Source organism: Hemitrygon akajei, chromosome 10, assembly GCF_048418815.1.
Source record: "Hemitrygon akajei chromosome 10, sHemAka1.3, whole genome shotgun sequence".
NCBI lineage: Eukaryota > Metazoa > Chordata > Chondrichthyes > Myliobatiformes > Dasyatidae > Hemitrygon > Hemitrygon akajei.
The window spans coordinates 124,854,807-124,874,649 of NC_133133.1; positions in this window are offsets into that span (position 1 = coordinate 124,854,807).

Consider the following 19,843-nt stretch of genomic DNA (forward strand, 5'->3'; position numbering starts at 1 on the left):
GAACTTGCCGTCACTGAAAAGGTCTTGCGAATCGCTGTGCAGTTGTCTCAGTGCCCTACGTACCTCAGTCAAGTTCTTCCTCTGTAGTTGATACGAGCTGAGGCTGTTCACCTCTCCTCATGAGGCAACCTGCACTTCTACGTATTAGTCCAGTAAAATTCTACCAAATGTCTCTCATATAACATAGAACGTGGAACAGTACAGCACAAGAACAGGCCCTTTGGCCCCACAGGTTGTGACAAACTAGTTAAACTAGTCATTAAGTGTCCGACTAAATTAATCCCTTCTGCCTACACAAGGTGATACTCATCCATTCTTTGCACGGTCATGCCCCTATCTAAGAGCCTCCTGAAAGTCAGTATGGTATTTGCCTTTACTACCACCCCTGGCAGTGCATTCCAGACATCACCACTCTCCTTCATTTGCATTCAGATTTGCTGCCCCCCGCCTCACCTTAGGGTTAGGCATTTTGACCCTAGGACATGGCCTCTTCTCATAACTACCATCTGGGAGGAGGTACAGGAGCCTGAAGAATATTTTAGGAACAGCTTCTTCCCCTCCACCATCGGATTTCTGAATGCTCCATGAACATATGAATGCCACCTCACTTTGCTTTTTGTACACTGCTTATTGGTATCTTTTTAAATTTATGGAGATACAGAGCGGAACAGGCCCTTCAAACCCTTCAAGCCATGCCACCCAGCAACCCCGATTTAAACCTAACCTAATCACAGGACAACTTACAATGACCAATTAACCTCCCAGCCAGTACATCTTTAGGCTGTGGGTGGAAACTGGAGCACCTGGAGGAAACCTTTGCATTCAGAGGGAGAACATGCAAACTCCTTACAGAAAGCAGTGGGAATTGAACCCGGGTGGTTAGTACTATAAAGTGTTGTGCTAACCACGACACTACCGTGCTGCAGTCTTTTTGTAACCTATAGTATTACACTGTACTGTTGCACAAAGCCACGAATTTTACGACATAGTCTGTGTGAGTGATAATAAACCTGATTCTGATTCTGACTCTGAGATACCAGCTGCTTACTCTATCTATGCCTCTCACAATCATGTAAACGTCTATTAGATCTCCTCTCAGCATCTGCCACTCTGGAAAAAAACAATCCAATTTGTCCAATCTCTCCCCATAGCACATGCACTCTAATCCAGGCAACATTTTGATCAACCTCTTCTGTGCCCTCTCCAAAGCCTCCCTGTTTGTCCTCTAATAAGGCAACCAGAGTTGAAGGCGATGTTCCAGGTGTGGTGTGGTGTGGAGTATGTGAAACAGGGCACTGAAAAGTGAGACAATCACAGCTTTTAAAAGACAGGGCAACACGAGAGGCTGCAGGAGTAACACACAAGAGACTGGAGGAACGCTGGGTCAGGCAACATCTACAGACCCTAACCCTAACCCCAACATCTACAGAAGGAAATGGACAGTCGACATTTTGGGCTGAGACATTTCATCTGGACTTTCTAGACTGGGATATGGATTGGAAAGGTTTAGAAGCCAATGTGCCAAACGCAGGCAAACGGGACCAACTCAGACAGAGAGTTTGGTCAGCATGGACAAGATGAACCGAAGGGTGGCATAGTTCAAAAAAAATAATTTCATCCTGATCGGCCATGAACCTGGAAGAAAAGTAACACTGTATGATTATCAAAGCTGCAGCCCAGATACCCTATAATAAAGGAGGATTGTGAATCTTGATATGAGCCATAGCTTTTGGAATAACTGGCATGTAAGTAATAAATGTTTTCACATTTTTATGTTAAACCATTCTTTTTAAATCAGATTGTGCAAAATGGATAATGCCAAATGCTTCCTATCTCCCAAACTTTAGGAGTCCCAGTAAATCCCCTAACTTAAGACAATTGCACATATACGGGACAACTTCAGGTGCCATTTACTGCAGGAGATCCTTGAGTGATTTAATCAAAGCACATTTATTATCAAAGAATTTATAAAGTATACAACCTTGAGATTTGTCTGCTTACAGGCAGCCACAAAGCAAGATACCCAAATAAGTCAATTTTAAAAAAAAGGAAAAGCATAACCACTGCACAGAAGGAAAAGAAACACGTACATCATGTGAACAATGAAGGTTAACTTTACTGGTCACAAATATTGAAACATTCAGTGAAAGGAATTGTTTGCATCAAATCAGGTCAGCAAGGATGGCGCTGGGAGCAGCCCACAAATGTTGCCACACTTCTGATGCCACCGTAGCATGCCCACAGCTCATTAACCCTAACAGGACACCCAGGGGAAGCCCACGTAGTCACAGGAAGAACATAAAAGCTCATTGTAGACAGTGTCAGGAATTGAATCCTGATCAGAGATACCCTGCATCGTAAGGCATTTGTACTAACCACTATGCTACCTTGCACCAGAGCAGTTAACCCTTTCAACACTGCAACAGACAGGCAGCTGAGTTGTCAGGAGGGTATGGATCGTGGCTTAGTTTACAAGAGCAATTGAATGACCTGTGGGAGAGAGGGAACGTGGACTTTTGCAGCTTTGGGTAACTTTTCTGACTATTGCTGGGAATTTGCAATGTCCAACCAGCAAGTCTCAAGCAGTCACTTAATATCATAACAAAATACACACGAGATGGAAGAATCCTATTCTCACACTACAAATCACTTTCTAGTTAAGCAGCCTTTTCCTGTCAAGAGACAGTCTAAAATGCTGAAGGATTTGTAGGCACTGACAAAGGCAAATGCTGGCCTGTGATAAAGTGGAAGGTTTAATACAATGGGAAAAGTCACAAGGAGGGTAATTGTGGTGATTGGCTCTGCAATGTTACATTCCACAGAGGAGGTATTTCACTGTCTGATTAGGATAGATCCACGAAGGCTGAACTTACACTTGTGCTTCCAGCTAATATCGCTGTTGCTGGGAGTTGGTCCCTGTTGGACTCATTTCTGCTAAACAAAAACCACATTGACAGGGTTTTTTTTTCATTGTGATTCACTGAGGAAAAACTAGATTAAAAGGGGAGGCTAAACTAAAGCCGAAGCACAAACCTGGTCAGAGTTATGTGTCAGAACGGAGGAAGGAAATGGCGCTGAGGGAGGGAGCTGGAGGTGAACAAAGGGATGCTAGGTAAAAGCTCAGAGTTGTAGAGTGTGGGACCAGTCATTCCAGAGCGAGAACTCAAGAGAAAGCAGATGCAGGAAGCTAGAGCTTTGAACAAAATGCTGGAGGAACTCAGTGTGCTGAGCAGCATCTGTGGAGGTAGTGCTTCAGGTTGAGAGCCAGCAATAAGGCATGATACTTGGTCTCATCGACCAACATTTTTCATCTACAGATGCTGTTCGACCTGCTGTGTTCCTCCAGCTGTTCATACTCATCGAGTCACACAGCAAAAAGAGTAGGCCCTTCAGCCCAACTGGTCTATGCTGGCCAAGATGTCCCATTCAAGCTGATGCCGTTTCCCAGTGTTTGGCACATAACCTTCTAAACAGGCTCGGTGCGGTGTAGTTAGCAACACCCGAGCCTGCTGTAAGACTCGGGTTCGATTCCCGCCTCTGTCTATATGGGGTTTTGTATGTTCTCCCCGTGACTGTGTGTGTTTCCTTAGTGTGCTCCAATTTCCTCCCACATTCCAAAGACATGTGAATTAGGGTTAGTGAGCAGTGGGCAAGCGATGTACAAAGTTCAATTTTCAAAGCAAATTTATTATCAAAGTGTGCACATGTCAGTATATACTACCCCGAGATTCATTTTCTTCTGGCATTCACAGTAGATATAAAGAAACACAATATATTCAATGAAAAACTGCATACAAATAAAGACGGACAAACAACCAATGTGCAAGGACAACAAGTTGTACAAATACAAAAAATAATAAATAAATACATTAAGTAATAAATATTGAGAACATGAGTTGTAGAGTCCTTGAGAGTGCATTGACATTGGAAGCATGGCTTACAGGCTGCTCAACACAATCCTCATTGATTTGATTTGACACAAAATGATGCATTTCACTGTATGTTTCAATGTACATGTGACAAATAAAGCTAATATTTTAAAATATTTATCTTTTTACCTTTGCAATCCATGTACCTGCTCAACTGTCTTTTAGAAGTTGTAATTGTATCTGCCTCAGCCACTTTCTCAGGCAACCCATTCCATGTACAGACATTACCCTTTGTGTAATAAATGTGCCCCTCAAGTTCCTATTAAACCTTATCCCACCAGCTTCAATCTATGTTGTCTTGTTTTGCTACCCCAACCCTGGGAAAAAGAATGCATTCTATTTTTCCATGGCCTGAATGATTTTATACACCTCTATAAGATCAGCTTGCAGTCCCCTAACCTCCAAGGAGCAAAGTCAGAGTCTGTCTAGCCTCTCCCTATATCTCAGCCTTCAGATTGTGTCAGCATCCTTGTAGACCTTTTCTGCATTTTTCGAGTTTGATAAATTATTCCTACAGCAGATTGACCAGCTTCCTGTACAACCTCAATGTGACCTCCCACATTCTATAAGCAATGTGTTTGTTTCTTTTATTCCAGGGATAGGGGAGTTCACAGCTTCAGGAGGATTGAAGGAGCAGGGTTAGTGCAGGATTCTGAAACACGAGGGAACAGAGGGGTTTGGGGGGTCCGTGTCCACAGATCCCTCAAAGTTACAGAACAAGTTGATAGAGTTAGTTGGGGATTGAGCTGAAGAGCTGTGAGGTAATCTTGCATGGGTCGACCTCACTTGGAGACGGTGTTTCTTTCTAGTCACCTTGTTGTACAAAGGATGTGGAAGCTTTTGAGGAGGTGCAGAGAAGATTTACCAGGATGCTGGCTGGACTACAGAGCATGTCCTATGAGGTAGGTTGAACAAGTTAGAGCTTTTCTCTTTGGAGTGAAGGAGGATGAGAGGTGACTTGTTAGAGGCACAAATCAAGTTGGCAGCCAGAGACCTGTACCTGGGTGGAAATGGCAAATACAAAGGGGCAACATCTTAAGGTGTTTGGAGGAAAGTATAGGGGGAATGTCTGAAGTAATTTTTTTTACACAGAGCATGGTGGACGTCTGGATTGCTCAGACAGGAGAGATGGTAGAGGCTGTTTAAAAACTCCTAGATAGGCACATTGATGATAGGAAAATGGAAAGCTATGCAGGAGAGAACGGTTGGATTGATCTTGGAGCAGGTTAAAGGTCAGCACAAAGATGGGCTGAAGGGACTGTACTGTACTGCAGAGTGGGTGAGTAGATGGAGAGAGGCGGGGAGATTCCCAATATTGGGATTTGCTGAGGCCGGTGGGCTGAAGCAGTGTTAGGTACAGAAGTGGAAACCATGGGTCAACATAGTGGAGAGAGGATTAAACATTGATAATCAGCAAGCAGTTAATAAGATAACATTCTTCTACCTTCTCCACATAGCCCTTAACCCCCTTACCAGTCAAGGATCACTCAATCTTGGCCTTAAATGTGCTGAATGGAAAATAACATTTAAAGAAAATTTCACGACTTTTCCTGTACCTGTGGCAGGCTCACTGAGTGCTTGGAGGGGTTAATGTAAATTGCTGTTCTGGACCTACCTTTCACACTGAGGGCCAAGCACCTGGGAGAGACAGGTGTCCCATGTAAACCAAAAGGGCAGAGATCATTCAGTGTATTTGGGACAACAGACCCACAAGTAGGCAGCTTGTAATCTAGAGCAACACACACAAATTCAACTGTGGAGAGAATTAAACTGTCCAAGTTTCGGGATGGTTCATCAGGACAGGAAGGGAAGGGAGATGAAACTGCTCACCTTCTCTGGAACATGGAATTCATGGTATAAGGAGGATGTTCTGGACTGGAGGGTTTAGTGATGCTAAATCACAGGTACAGGGTAGAAGGGTATAAAATGGTGTGAGAGATTGGGCAGTCAGGGAGCTGATAGGTCAAAGGGATAACTCTATCACAGGCAGAGACCTTCCCACCACTGAGTATATCTACAAGGAGGGATGCACAAGAAGGAAGCATCCATCCCGGCAATGCTCTCATCTCAGTACTACCATCTGGCAGCAGGTCCCACACCACCAGGTTCAGGAACAGCTAATACCCTTCAACCATCAGACTCCTGAACCAGAGTGGATAACTTCACTCACCTCAACTCTGAACTGATTCCACAACCTTCAGACTTACTTTCAAGGGCTCTACAACTCATGTTCTCAGTATTGTTTATTTATTTGCCCAATTTGTCTTCTTTTGCACATTTGTTATTTGTTTATTGAATTACTTTTATAAATACCGTTGCATCTCTTTATTTTTCTGTAAATGCCTACAAGAAAATGAATCTCAAGGTAGTCTGTGGGGACACACACGTCTGCTGATAACACATTTACTTGACTTGGTGGTCAGGGATTAGCAATGACTTCAGGGGCAAGGGGTGGGTTTGGGGGTTTGGTGCTGAGTTGGAGATGCACTGTTAGTGATGAGTGATGGGAAGCCGGGATAAGGAATATACTGACAGGGGTCCCAGTGCAGCACTGTGTCAGGAAGACCCAAATATCCTTGGAGTGACCAGTAATGGTGATTCCAGGACTACGTGGTCCAGAACCTCTCATAACACTCGGAATAGGGCACTGAGCCCAGAAAGACATCTTCCTGTGTGTCCAAAAACAAAATCTACAGGGAAACTCAGACCCAGACGTATCTGGTCATATTTCTGCAGTGATACAAGACAGAAATGACTGTGGCTACTCCTGATTAAAAAAGAAATCAGTTTCTGATGGAATAAATTGAAAAAGAAACTGCTATATAATTGAATTTCTAGGTAGGTCAGGAAAACGATGAACAAATTAAAAACAGCTAATGGAGTGGTGGGCGGTATTTGAAGGGAATTCAAATACAAAAAGCGAGGCAGTGATACTTCGCAAGGACAGAGTCTTAAACGTTAGTCTTCTGGAGAGATACACAAGTCCTGCAGGACTGATTCACCAAGTATACCAGAGATTAAAGTGTTAAATTATGGTGAGAGATTGCAGAAACTGAACTTGCGTGATTCTGCAACCAATCTGGAGGATTTATAGAGCAAAGCAGAACAAAATTCCTGATTAAATTCTCGTGTCGTTTAATTATTCTGATTGTGGTGCTCATATAGACGTCTTTAGAGCATAGAAGATAGAACAATGCAACACAGAAACAGGCCCTTCTGCCCACAATATTATGCTGAACCAAATAATTTAGTGATCAAATGGCAAATTAAACTAATCCCTTCTGCCAACACAATGTCCACATCCCTCCATTTTCCTCGCATTCATGTGCCTATCTAAACATCTCTTAAAAGCCCCTAATGTACCTGCCACTACCTCCACCCGAGGCAATACTCTCTGTGTAAAAACTTGCCTCTCACATCTCTTTTGAAATTACCCTCTCACCTTAAATGTATGTCCTCTGGTATTAGACATTTCAGCCCTGGGAAAAAGATACTGTCCCTCTACTCTATCAGTGCCTCTCATAATCTTATAAGCTGTCAGAACTCCCCTCAGCTTCTAGAGAAAAAGACCCAAGTTTATCCAACTCTCATTACACCTCTAATCCATTCAGCAGCCTGCACCCTCTCTGAAGCCTCGATATCTTTCCTATAACGGGGGGGGGGTGTGACCAGAACGGTATGCAATTCTCCAGATGCAGCCTAACTAGAGTTTTATAAAGCTGAAACACTACTTCCTGACTTTTTGAACACAATGCCTTGACTAATAAAGGCAAGAATAGCATGTGCCCCTTAACAATCCTATCAACCTGCGTGGCCACTTTCGGGGAGCGATGAACTTCGACCCCAAAATCTCTGCTCATCAACACTGCTAAGGGTCTTGCCATTAACAGTGCATGGCCTCTTTACATTTGACCGACCAAAGTACAGTACTTCACTTTTGGCTGGATTAAACTCCACGTGCCATTTCTCTCCCCATATCTGCAGCTGATCTACATACTATTAAATTCCTTGCTAGTCATCTACGCTACCTACAACACCACCAATTGGTGGTGGTGGCAGGGGGGTGTGGTGCCTGTGGTACAATCCCATCAGACTGATTGCACCCTTCCTATCTTTGAGTATAAAGACCCAGTGGACGAGCCCTACATTATGTCCCCTCAGTCCAGCTGTGATTTTGTCCTAGATTAGTAGTGCAACTTCCTCTGCAGCCCCCCCCCCAACTCTTTTACATCCCTCTCTATTTTTTCTAAAACTTCAAATTAAGTCCCACTCTGAACCAAGTTTCTGTAATGGTCACATCATAATTCCATGTACTGATCCATACTCTAGGTTCCTCACGTTTACTCACAATACTCTGAGCACTGAACTAAATACCTCAAACAATCCATCGTATCGTATCTATTACTTTACTCCTCCCTGGTTTTACTGGCCTTAACATTCCACCTTCCTCTTTATCCATCCACTTTCTGACCTGGTTCACTGGTTCACACCCCTCTGCCAAACTAGTTTAAACCCTTCTGAGTAGCACCGGTCAATTTGCCGGTCAAGATACTGGTTCCCTTCCAGTTTAGGAGCAACTCGTCCCTCTTGTACAGCTCACCCCCTCCCCCAGAAGATGTTCCAATGATCCAAGAACCTGAAACTCTGCCCCCTGCAGCGGTTGCTCAGCCACTCATTCATCTGTACTATCATTCTATTCCTGCCTCAACTAGCTCATGGTACCAGGAGTCATCCAGAGAGTACTACCTTGGAGGTCCTGCTCTTCAGCCTCTTTCCTAACTCCCCATGCTCTCTGTGAAAGACTTCTTCCCCCTTTCTATGCCATTGGCACCAATGTGCTCCATGACCTCTCACTGCTCACAATCCCTCTTCAGAATCTTCTGCAGCTGCTCCGAGATGCCCTGGACCCTAGCACCTAGGAGGCAATGCACCATCCTAGCGTCTCTTTCTTGCCCACAGTATCACCTGTCTGTCACCCCAATTATCAATTCTCCAATTACTATTTCTCTGCCTGATTTTACCCTTCCCTGCTGAGCCTCGGAGCTGGCCACAGAGCCGCTGGCTGGGCTGCTGCTGTTGGGCCCTGATAGATCATTCCCACCACCCCGTCTTCCCACAGCACTATCCAAAGCCATATACTTATTGCCGAAGGGGAATGACCACAGGGGAACCCACCACTAGCTGCTTACTCCCTCACTTCTCCTGGCGGTCACCCCCTGCGATCAGAAGCTTGCATTCTGTGTGTGACCACCTCAGTAAAAGACTCATCTATGAGGTTTTCAGCCTCACAGATGGTCCTGAGTGCATCCAGCTCCAGCTCCTTGACCTTGTCAGTCAGGAGCTGAAGTTGGGTGCACTTCCTGCAGATGTAGTCATCAGAAAGACTGTTACATACCCTGAAATCCCCAGGAGGAGCATCCCACTGCCTTAACCATCCTCTCTACACTGCACTGAGCTAAGGATTTATAGACAATTAAAAAAGCTTACTTGTTTCTACCAGTGCCTTCTCACTGAAATCTCTAAATTTCTCACTCACCTCGCCTATTCTCACCAAAGCCTGACCACTCTAACACAGGGTACTCCCACATCCTCCTATGCTTACATCCGCCTTCTTTTCATTGGCTCAGATAAAACTCACTCCCAATGATAGCTGTTCTTTTCAAATGGCTCCTGCCCTGCAATTTCTCACTTGCCCGTTCAAAGAATGACTCAGTCCTGACAAGAATTGTTCTTTCCAAATGGCTCCTGCCGATATCCCCCTTGCTAATTCAAAGAAGCTTAAAGAATCAGATCCTCCTCCCAGGATCATCAGTTTGTCACAGTGAGAATTCCTGAGATTCTGACAGCGATGCCGCCTGGAGGTTAGACACCTGGTGTTTAGCTCCTGGTAGGGTCACCCATGGCGGTGAGGTCAAAGGGGAGGCTTCAGAAACAAAGTGATCCAACCAGGACCTCAGCGGTTGAGCTGGTGAAAGATGATGACACATCACAGGGCAGTGAAAGGTCCCCATTCTGTGCCACTGGACCCTGACCCGAACTGTCAAGGCATGTGCCTCAGCCTCCCCATGCTGAATAAAGTCATGCACAGGCATTTTCCATTAAGGGAACCCGCTTAGGAGAACATTATTCTCAACTTGAGTGATTGCACTACTACTACAGCAATATTTCAGGCCCTCCATTGGTCAAGGTCAAGTATAGATATTTCGTACTAGCTGTCTACATGATACACAGGGCAGTATGCTAAGGAGAGCACACTACAGCCTCTCCCTCTCTACAGAGCTGATGAATCCAAAGGAACGGCAGAGACTGATACAGTTTGGTACCAGCAGTACCGCAAGTGTTTCCAGTCAGCATTGAACTCAGCATAAGACTGCCTTAGGGAACTCCTGTTCTGGATTTGCCCTCGGAGATTACTCTCAAAGCCTTCCCCATGAGTGGGTTTAGCCATATGGCAGCAGAGGTTTGAAATCAGAGCTTTCCTTCCAGAAGAGCTGCCAAACATGGCTGACAAGCCCCATCTACTCAAAGCGACTGGTTTTAAGATGCTAGCAACCCACCTTTGCCCCTTCTCCTGTCAGTAGAAATGGTTCTGCATGGCTTAGCAGCTAAGCCACGCGTGAAGGCCAGGCGTTACACTTGGTTGTCAGATGCTATTTGAGATGCATGCGTTGGGAGCATTTAATAGGGAGTGGGAACTTATCCCCAGTACCTCCCCTGGCTATAACAACCTGAAGGAATTGTTACTACTACATGTAGATGTCGCAATAACTACATTGCCATTAGAAATATGCTAAACATGAATTGCTTCGAATGAAAATCCACAGTGCCAGAGGTGGAAGTGAGCACTTGACAGAAGAACAGTGTACTGAGATGGGGAGCTAACTCCAGTCAGAATGGTAATACAGCTCACACCTTTGCCAAGTAGTGAAGCTAAATTTAGAACAGCTCTTTTCCACACAAGCAGAGCTGGCCAACTCTGGCGCCGCAGAAAGCTCAGCTACTCATGCTAATTGATCTGCTGCTTTATTTTTGGAAATCCAGACAAGGGCCGACGGAGTTAATTTGAACTGTTTTTCTTGTCGGCAGCTTTGGCCAATAGAGCACCTATTGGACGTGCCCAGCTCTGGAGCAGCTGGGAACAATGGAGACATTTTTAACCTGCTTTCCAAATTTAACCCTTCCATTCACCCAGCACAATGATCTAAAAGGGAGCAAATTCAGAAATCAGAGGTGCAAAGGGACTTGGGCGTCCCTGTGCAGGGTTAATGGGTGGGTTGCGTCGGCAGTAAGGAAGGCATATGCAATGTTAGCATTCATTTTGAGATGAGCAGAATATACTGTAAGAGCAAGGATGTAACACTGAGACTTTATAAGGCATTGGCCAGACTGTATTTGGAATATTGTGAGCAGTTTTTGGTGCCTTATCTAGGAACAGATGTGCTGACATTAGAGACCATCCAGAAGAGGTTCAAGAGAATGATCCCAGGAACGAAAGGGGTTAACTTATGAGGAGCATTTAATAGCTTTGCACCTGTACTCACTGGAGTTTAGGAGAATGAGGGAGATCTCATTGAAGCCTATTGAATATTATATGGCCTAGATAGAGTAGACAGGGAGAGAATGTTTCCATCAGTGGGGGTGTCTGGGACTAGGGTACAAACCTCAAAATGCAAAAGCGTCTATTTAGAACAGAGATGAGAAAGAATTTCTTTAGCCATAGAGTAGTGAATCTGTGTAATTCATTGCCACAGATAGCTGTGGAGGTCAAGTCATTGGCCATATTTAAAGTGGAGATTGATAGGTTCTTGATTAGTATGGGTGTCAGAGGTTGTGGGAGAAGACAGGAGAATGGGGTTGACAAGGAGAATAAAACATCCATGATGGAATGGTGGAGCGTTCCCAATGAGCTGAATGGCCTAATTCTGCTCCGATGATTTTATGGTCTTGTGGCCTTATGGGCAATGCTAAAATTGTGAAGGCCCCTGTTTGTTTCTCTCCATGACACAGCAATGGATCTCATGACATCCCCACATTATAGAAAGGAGATGGTGGCATTGGAGAGAGTGCAGAAGAGCTTAACCATCTTGCTGCCTGGATTAGAGGGCATGAGCTCTCAGGAGAGGTTGGACAAATTAGGTCTGTTCTCTCTAGAGTGGCAGAATCTGGGAGGAGACTTGATAGAGGTTTATAAAACTACAATAGACAGATAGTCAAAGTCAGAACCAGGTTTGTTATCACTGTCATGGATGATGTTGTTTCGCAGCAGAAGTACAATGCAAAGACACAGATAGAGTAGTCAGCCAGTACCTTTTTTCCTAGAGTTGAAGTCAAAGTAAAATTTATTTGAAAGTACATACTGTATATGTTACCATATACTACCTTGAGATTAATTTTCTTGCAGGTATTTACATGAAAATCAATAAATAAATGCAATAGAATTTAAGAAGTCTATTCATAAACAAAATAACCAATGTGCAAAAGAAGATAAGTCATGTAAATAAAACAAATAAATAGTACTGAGACCATGAGGTTTAAAGAGTCTTTGAAAGTGAATCTGCTGGTCTTGGACTCAGTTCAGATTTGAGATCAGTGAAGTTGTTCACATCGGTTCAGGAAGGATCATAAGTGTTCCTGAACCTGGTGGCGTGGGACCTAAGGATCCTGATGGTTGTAACAAGAAGAGCATGGCCTAGATGACGAGGGTCTTTGATGATCAAAATGGCTTTTTTTGTAGATGTTTTCAATGGCAGAGAGGGCTTTGCCTGTGATGGACTGCGCTGTATCCACCACTTCTTGTGGGCTTTTTCATTCATGGTCATTGGTGCTTCCATATCAGGCTATCATACAACCAGTCAAGATGCTCTCCAATGTGCATCTGTAGAAGTTTGTCTAAGTTTTAGTTAACATGCCTAATCTGCACAGACTTCTAAAATAGTAAGAAGCACTGTTGTCCTTTCTTTGCAATGGCACACATGCTGGGCCTTGGACAGATCCTCTGAAATGATAGCTCCAAGTCACTGTCCCTCTCCACCTCCAGTCCCCTAATGACGACTGGTTCATGGACATCTGGTTTCCTCTTCCTGTAGTCAATAAGAAGCTCTTTGGTTTAGCAGACATTGAGTTTGAGGTTGTTGTTGTAATACCATTCCACCAGATTTTCAATCTCCTGCCTATTTGACGATTTGCACACCTTTGTTTTGGCCAACAATGGTGTCATCAGCAACCTTAAATATTGTATTGGAGCTGTGATTAGCCTCACAGTCATAAGTATAAAGTGAGTAGAGCAGGGAGCTGAGCACACAGTCTTGTAGAGCATCAGTGTTGACAGTGGTTGTGGAGGAGATGCTGAATGAGTGAGGGAACATTCAGTGGCTTGTGGGAAATCCTCTATTAAATCTAAATGTTCACTAACTTTTGGGAGTTTCAGTGGTGCTGTTGTTAGAACTGACCTGACAGCTCCAGTGACCTCAACACAAGTGTTGTCTATGTGGAGTTCGCAGGGTCGTCCTGTGATTGTGTCAGTTACCTCTGGGTGCTCTATTTTCCTCCTATGGCTGCTTTGAGGTAATATAAGTTAAAGGGTAAAAGAGTCAAGGTGGAATCTGTAGGCAATTTTGGCCTCGTATCTAAGGAAAGATATACTGGCCTTGGAGAAGGTCCATCGAGTGGAGATTCACGGAAGTGATCCAAGGAATGAAAGTTTAATATATGAAGAGCATTTGATGCCTCTGTACTTAATGCATTTCAAAAGGATGAGGGAATCACTTTGAAAGCCAGTGTCTACTGAAAGGCTTGTTTAAAGTAGGTGGTCTCTATTAGTAAGAGAATGTAGGATCTGAGGGTTCTCCTCAGAATAAAGGAGATGAAAGGAAGAAGAATTTCTTCAGCCAGATGGTGGTGAATCTGTGGAATTCACACAAATTCACACACTTTTGAAGCCTAGTCATTGTGTGTATTTTAGGCAGAAATTGGTAGGATCTTGATAAGTAGGTTAAGAGTTATGGTGGGAGAATGGGACTGAAAAATATCAAACATGGCTGAATGGCAGAGCAGACTTGATTGGCCAAATGACATGATGGATGAGTGTGACAGAGTAAAATGCAGAGGTAGCTAGAGGTAAAGGAACTGATGAGATAGTCCTCCTGAAAGCTAGCATGAATGAGCTGGCTGAACAACCTCCTATTGTGTTGCTAAAGGGAAAATGGAGAAGGTACTGCATTCCAGAAAGCCTGCCCCATTCTGCTTTGGACAGGACATGAAAGAAACATCTCTTCTCTCCAGAATGTTGCATTGAGATCCTGGTGTCAGGATACGTGAGAAAGATCTTCCAACAGAGCCACATGTTGCATCAGTCAGGAGTGTTGACCTAGACCATGGGCTCAGACACCAGGTGTCTGGTTCACAGGGAGTGCTTCTTCCATACCCCATACCCCTGCTGTGGGTGAGGGCAGTAGAGAGAAAGGGTGTTGCTGCTTTTCCTGGGAGCTTCAACAGTGAGAGCCAAAAGATCGCTCACTTACTGTTCACATATTCACCAGATGGCAATGATTATCGCTGGAAACTGTTCTTGGAGGTAATTTCTGTGCAGTCAGTTCCTCTGATATTTGTGAAAATGATATTAATTTCACATTTCCTCCATTATTTCATCCAACAAACACAGGAAACTTTATGTAAAACAGTGCCAGGTTTTATTTCTATATCTAAGGAGGAAATTTGTTCTTTAGGTAGCCATTAGTGTATGTATACGTGGGTTTTTAGTTTAACAATGCATAATCCCAGGAACGTAATCAATCACTGAGAAGACCCGAAGATTGAAAAAACTGCATCATCTTACTGACTTCACTCTCTGAAACTCCTCCGTGTGTGTGTGTGTGTGTGTGCGGATATGTCACAGGTAACCCATTTACTTCAACAAATCAGGCCACAGCCTCAACTTCTTTCCTCCGAACCATCTAAGGAATCCAGAAGAGTACAAGACAATAAGACATCAGAGTAGAATTAGGCCATTGATTCAGCTCCACCATTCAATCATGGCTGATTCATTTTCCCTCTCAACCTCATTCTCCTGCCTTCTCTAAGTATCTTTTGACACCCTTAATCAAAAACCTATCAAACTCTGCTTTAAATATACACAATGACTTGGCCTTCACAGCTATCTGTGGCAATAAATTCCACAGATCACCATCCTCTGGCTAAAGAAATTCCTCCTTATCTCTGTTCTTTATTCTGAGGCTGTGCCCTCTGGTCCTGGACTCTCTCACTATAGGAAACATCCTCTCCATACCAACATTATCTAAGCCTTTCAATATTCAGTGGTTTTCAGTGAGATCCCCCATCATTCCTCTGAACTCTTAAACCAGTGAGTACGACCCAGAGCTATCAAACACTGCTCACGTATTAACCCTTTAATTCCCAGGATAATTCTCGTAAACCTCCTCTGGACCTTCTCCAATTCCAGCACGCCCTTTCCTAGATACGGGGCCCAAAACTTCAAAATGTGGTATGCCCATTGCCTTATAAAGTCTCAGCATTACATCTTTAATTTTGTACTCCAGTCCTGTCAAGGTGAATGCTGACACTGCATTTGCCTTCCTTACTACTGACCCAGCCTGCAAGTTAACCTCTAGAGAACCCTGTAATCCGACTTCCAAGTCTTTTTAAATTTGTAGTTTCTGAATTCACTCCCTGTTTAGAAAATAGTCTACACCTTTATTCCTTCTACTGAAGTGCATCATCACTCACTTCCCTAAACTATATTCCATCTTCTAAGCCCTGGAACAAGCCTCTTGCCTTGTAGATATGCTCACAAACCAGGAGGGAATGAGAATTTCCAACTCAGATGTGAAAGAAATTCATTGCAATATTAGCTGGTATACATTCCTTGCTATACATTGATCTTCCTCTTAAGCCATTACTCCTACTGGGGCGTAAGCTACCTAGAGCAGCTCGCCAGAGTCTGTGCCAGTCTTTCAAATATCCCAGTGCAGACCTTCCTCAAAGATCCTTGCTCTCTAAGAGATGAGGTCTTTGAAGCTTCTGTTGGTGTTTCTGCAGCTTGAGGTTTATACAGGACTGGGTTGCTAGACCCATGCCCCTTTAGATTGATCTTGGAGTAGGTTAAAAGGTTGGCACAATATGAACTGAAGGGCCTGCACTCTACTGTTCTGTTCCATGCTCTATGTTCTTGCCTCTACCCTTTTTTCTCTATTCTTTATCCCTCCGAAATTGTGGCTTGGAGCCACTGACCTTCCCAGCACATCTTCTTCCCCATTCCACAAGGAAGAGATCACCTGTGTAAAATACAGAACTACTTAAAAATAATAGTATGGGTAAAAGATTGCAGACGATACAAAGAAAGGTGGAGGGGCAACTAGTGTTGATGAAGCAGGGAGTCTGTAGAAGGACCTGGAGATATTAGGAGACTATTAGCAGCAGATAGAATATGGTGTAGGAATGGGCATGGTCATGCACATTTGTAGAACGAATAAAGCTACAGATTATTTTCTAAACAGGGAGCAAATTAAGAAATCAGAGGTGCAAAGGGACTTTGAAGTGCTAGTACAGGATTCCCTAAGTGTTACCTTGCAGGTTGAGTCGGTCGTAAGAAAGGCAAATGCAATGTTAGCATTCATTTAGAGAGGACTAGAATATAAAGGCAAAAATGCTAAGGCTTTATAAGGCATTGGTCAGACTACACTTGAAATATGGTGATCAGCTTTGGGCCCCTTATCTAAGAAAGGATATACTGGCATTGGAGAGGGTCCAGAGAAGGTTCAAGTGAATGATGCCTGGAATGAAAGTGTTAACTTTTGAGGTACATTTGATGACCCTAGGCCTGTACTCACTGGAGTTTAGAAGAATGGGGTGGGGGGAGTGGAATCTCATTGAAACCTATTGAATATTGAAGTGTCTCGATAGACTGGTCGTGGAGAGTGTATTTCTTACTGTGGGGAAATCTAACCAAAGCGCTCAGCCAGAGAATACAAGGACATTGCTTTAGAACAGAGATGAGAAGGAATTTCCTTGGCGAGATGGTGATGAATCTGTGGAACTAATTGTCACTGATTGCTGGGAGGTCAAGTTGGTGGTTGATAGGATCTTTGTTAGAAGGGGTGTCAGGAGTTATGGGGAGAAGACAGGAGAATGGTTTTGAGAGGGATAATAAATCAGCCATGATAGAATGTTGGAGCAGACTCAATGGGCCAAATGGCCTAAGTCTGCTCCTATGTCTTATGGTCTTATTAGCATGTTTAAATATCTGAAGACTGGTGTGAGCGGGTTGGTGCATAGATGGTCACTGGGCTTATTTCCTAATTGCCAAAGTGCTCACGGAATTTAGGAGAGAGCCGCTCCGAAATTAGGAGCTGGTGTTTAGATCAGTCAGGATCTCATTAAACTGCGAGGCAGCCTGGAGGAGCCTGGTGGACCACCCCTGCTTTATCTTCTTGTGCTCTACTGTATCGGCAGTATTTAAGCAGGAGGAGCAGATTTACTGCCAAAATAATCACTCAGAGTTTGTAAAAGCATTCCTTGTGATTGTGGAGGTTCCATGTGTGTAATATTTCACGTTTAATGAATGATCTCGGAGAAAAAGATCTGCTTGCATATAAATTAGAGTGTTCAGCATGAGAGTGATAAAAACAGAATCTGCTGGGAGATTTCAGCAGATCAGTCAACATCTGTAGGGGAGGACAAGGGAGTGAACAGTCAACACTTCAGGTCGAGACCTTACATGTAACACAGTTGAAACTTATGTGTAAATAAGGAGACCTACAGAGAAAAGCGACAGAATAAACTAAAGTAATTAGAAACATAGAAACATACATCGAAAACATACAGTGCAATACAGGCCCTTCGGCCCACAAAGCTGTGCCGAACATGACCTTACCTTAGAAACTACCTAGGGTTACCCATAGCCCTCTATTTTTCTGAGCTCCATGTACCTATCTAAAAGTCTCTTAAAATACCCTATCGTATCCGCCTCCACCACCGTCGCTGGCAGCCCACTCCACACACTCACCACTCTCTCATCCTCCGTTGCTCCAAGGAGAAAAGGCCATGTTCACTTAACCCATTCTCATAAAGTATGCTCCCCAATCCAGGCAACATCCTTGTAAATCTCCTCTGAACCCTTTCTATGGTTTCCACATCCTTCCTGTAGTGAGGCGATAACTGTAGTGAGCAAATAACTTAACAAGTAAGACAATCGGTGGAGATGAGAGTAACAAACTTGGATCAGGTTTGTTATCACTGACATATATTGTCAAATATATTGTTTTGAGGCAGCTGTACATTACAATGCATACAAATTTTCTACAAGTTGCGAAGATAAGTAAATAATGCAAAAGTCAAATAATGAGGTAGTGTTGATGGGTTCATGGACCATTCAGAAATCTGATGGAAATGGCTACAAGCCTCCACAAGCTCCAGTAAGTCCTCCCAAGTGACAGTAATACGAAGAGGGCATGTTCCAGGTGGCGAAGGTCTTTCATAATGGATGTCACTGTCTTGCAGCACTGCCGTTTGAAGATTTTCTCCATGGTGGGGAGAGCTGTGCCCACGGTGGAGCTGTCTGCAGCCTTCTGCAGATCTTTCGGTCCTGCGCAGTGGAGCCTCGATACCAGGCAGTGATGCAGCCAGTCAGAGAGCTCTCCTCGGCACATCTGTACTCCAGCTGAAGTATAGCCACTGCCATGCTTTCTTCATGATTGCATTGATACACCCTGTGAGAGGCTTGAATGTTACTACAGTGCCGTGTGTAAACAACGGCACCTACAGAGGAAGGTGCAGAGAGCTGGCTGAAGTGGGTCAAGCAAATAACCGAGCAAGTAAGACAAGAGGTAAGCAATGGCGGAGATTGAAGAAGATATTAATTATGGCTCCCAGCAAAATATATCCCAATATTAGAGTGACACACAACAATTAGAGGAACTCAGCAGGTCAGGTAGCGTCCATGGAGGGAAATGGATAGTTGATGTTTTGGGCCGAGACCCTTCATCTCGACTGGAAGGAAGGAGGGGAGATAGCGGGCATGAAAGGGTTGGGCAAAAGGTGGAACAAGACTGGTGGGTGATGGATGGATCCAGGTGAGGGGAGCTGATAGGCTGGTGAGGGGGGGAGGAGTGTGGGAATGATGCAAGAAGCTGGCTGGTGATAGGTGGAAATGACAAAGGGCTGAAGGACATGGAATCTGATAGGAGAGGATGGTGGAGCATTGAATAAAGAGAAGGAGGTGGCAAGGAGAACCAGAGGGAGGAGTGTGTGGGTGATGGGCAGATGAGGAGTATGGGGGAGTAGAAAGAGTTGGGGTGAAGGGGCTGGTGATATAAGGGAAAACAAAGGAGACAGAGGCAGAAGTTAGAGAAACTGATGATCATGCAGTCAGGCTGGAGACTACCAAGGTGGAATATGATGTGTTGTTCCTCTAATCATTGTCAGTGGAAGAGGCTATGGAAACATGTGAGTATGGGAATGGAAAGTGCAATTAAAATGAGTGGGTCACCTGAAGATTCTGGCTGTTACGGCAGATGCAGCAAAGTTGCCCCCCATTCTGCATCAGATCTTACCAATGTAGAGGAGGCTGCACTGGGAGCACCGGATGCAAAAAACAAAGGCACCAGTGGATTTACACGTGTCTCAGCTGGAAGTTGCGAGATTAGAGGCATGATTCGAAGGTGAGGATGAACCACCAGGTCTAAGCCAAGAAGTTAAACATTCAAGTTAAGGAGAAAACATGGAATGTGGCAAAAGTTTACATAGAAGTAAAGAAGTCATTAGAACTTAAGAGTTACCATGTACATGCAGTATCTGGGAAGGCTGAGGAAATACTGGCTTTCATCTCCAATGGTTTGGAGTAAAAAAATGGGAGGGAAGTCTCACTGCAGCTATAAGAAAGCACTAGTGAGACCACCACT